Here is a 2,238-nt window from a genome sequence, read left to right as displayed (position 1 = left end):
GTTTTTTTTTCTAGGCTTGATTGTGTTTATGGGGTGCAGTGTAACAGAAAATCTGCAAATTTATAAAAAAAAAAAAAAAAAACATTATTAAGACATTTTATACTTCAAACTGGTTCTGGCTAAATTACAAGTCCATAATCCATAATAATGCTTCCTCCAGTGAAAAAGTCCATCCCCTCAAATTTGTTTAGAACTGTTTTGGACTGTTTTCGCTTGTAAATGGTGCTGATCTGAGCATATTTCTCTCTTAATTCAGACGAGACAGATTTTACTTGCAGAAAGCAATATTATGGATAGAGGACTCGTATTTTAGCTGGAGTTTAAATATGTCTTAATGATTAATTTGTTTGGATTTGTTTTTATCGGCTGTTTGGACTCTCACTCTGACGGCACCCATTCACTGCAAAAGACCCATTGATGAGCAAGTGATGTGATGCTACATTTCTCCAAATCTGTTCTGATGAAGAAACAAACTCATCTTTGCATACATCTTATGCGCGTACTGTACGTCTGCAGATTTTTCTAACCTCATGTACTGTGTATTTTGAGACCTAACGCTCGACACATGCGCACTAGGAAGATTTATCTTTATCCAGTGTCTGCGCTATTTCTCTCCAGAAATTATGAGCAATGAAAATGTCTTTATTTGTTGTCTTTGTTGTTGTTTCATCACTTTTTTGACTTTGAAACAACAGTCAGTTTCGCCACCTTGTGAACAAACTATAAATGGTTAGAAAAATTGGGCTACACACATACAGATTTTCACATACAATCAATCAATCAATCAATTCGGATAGAGGACGCGTATGACAAAAATTCAGTCACAGAATGTCTCCAGTCACATGCACTGTATAAATAACCTAGTGTACACATAAAAATGAAGTATACTTTGAGCTTAATTAGTTTGTCCACAAGGAAACTGACGAGATGGAAAAAAAGCATCAAAGACAACATAAAAAGGCATTTTTATCAATGTTCCCCCTTGGTTAAAATCGGCAAGGTATTGGGGGGGATGAATCATTGTCTGGTGTGTGGAGCGATGATACATTGTCTGGCCATCTGAGATTTCGGTATGGAGATATAGGTTATATCTGCACACGATTTCAGGTATCATTCATGTCCCATGATCAATAGTTATTGTGGCTAATAATTTGATTACTGCTGTACTACTGCTGTAATCTTGAAAATGGGAGAAATAATTGTAAAGATTGATGTAATGATCTCAAATCAGTCTTTGTCCTTTGCAGTTCATCTGTTGAGGAGCAGCAGGACACAATGCTGTAGAATGACAGCGGTGAGAAAAGCTACAATTGACCTGTTTATCCCACAAAGCATCTTCATTTTGGATCATCTAAATAGTGCTTGTGTTCGTTCTGATGCTGAATACTAAGCATGTCTTATCTATTATTAATATCAATATTTGATCAGTGTGTCTCTTTGACCGCCTGTACTGTTTCAGTGTCACACCTATTCAGTGCATGTGGTGTAGTTTAACAGATGTATTCTGGGTAATGGAGTTTCCTGGTATCTTACACACTCTCTTCTCTCCTTCTGTTGTAGATGTTTTCAGTGGTGCAGGAGGATGAGCTGATGTGTGCACAGTAATGAAGGCTCTGACTTGCTTCTGGGATTAATTCTTTCAACAAAATATAAGAAACATTGGATAGTTTCCCGTTTTGATTCAAAGCATCTACACATTAGTGAGAGCGGGGAAAAAAATAGTTTTATATTGTTGCATGTATTTTAAAGTGTCACTGTAGTTCATTCCTGATGAAATCCCTCTTTGTAATTGAGTGTTTCCAATAAAAGAATAAACCCACTATCTTTTTGCAATGATATAGTGTAAATGCTAAAGGATATTGTGCCGTTTTTGATTTTCTCACTGGATATAATGCTGCAGTTAACAAATATCTTATTCTATGTCAAATTTTACTTAAACAGAGGTGTTTTAAACAGGCTGTAATGTGGGGTTTGGGTTTTGTTTTTGTTTCATGTTCATGTCCATGTCTTTTATTTTGTAATTGTTTCCTGATGTTAGTGTCATGCTTCCCTTGCCTCATGTCTCTCTGCCTTGTGTATGTGTCATGTTCTTATTGTTTGTTTTAGTCATGTGTCTTGTTTCCCATTGGTTTGTTCTTGTCATGTGACCCTCTTGTCTGCTATAAGTTGCCCTCATGTTGCCATTGTCTCTCGTCGTGTATTGAAGTTGTAACCCGCTGTCGGTGAGTCTAGTCTGTT

General features: G+C 36.6%; 1 protein-coding gene across 2 annotated transcripts in view; it reads left to right on the top strand.

Moving 5' to 3' along the window:
* Nucleotides 1-1,814, top strand: part of mybpha (myosin binding protein Ha) — a 20,323-nt gene extending 18,509 nt beyond the window's left edge. For both annotated transcript variants that reach the window (XR_001636252.1, XR_001636251.1), the window contains 2 exons: nucleotides 1,248-1,294; nucleotides 1,561-1,814. The gene's annotated coding sequence lies outside the window, so the exon portion shown is untranslated. The remainder of the gene's footprint in view (nucleotides 1-1,247; nucleotides 1,295-1,560) is intronic.
* Nucleotides 1,815-2,238: the final 424 nt, after the last annotated feature.

This window comes from Sinocyclocheilus rhinocerous, unplaced genomic scaffold (genome assembly GCF_001515625.1).
Source record: "Sinocyclocheilus rhinocerous isolate Xijiao unplaced genomic scaffold, SAMN03320098_v1.1 scaffold625, whole genome shotgun sequence".
Lineage (NCBI taxonomy): Eukaryota > Metazoa > Chordata > Actinopteri > Cypriniformes > Cyprinidae > Sinocyclocheilus > Sinocyclocheilus rhinocerous.
Note: the sequence above shows the minus strand (reverse complement) of the source record. Positions and strands in the feature narration are given on the sequence as shown.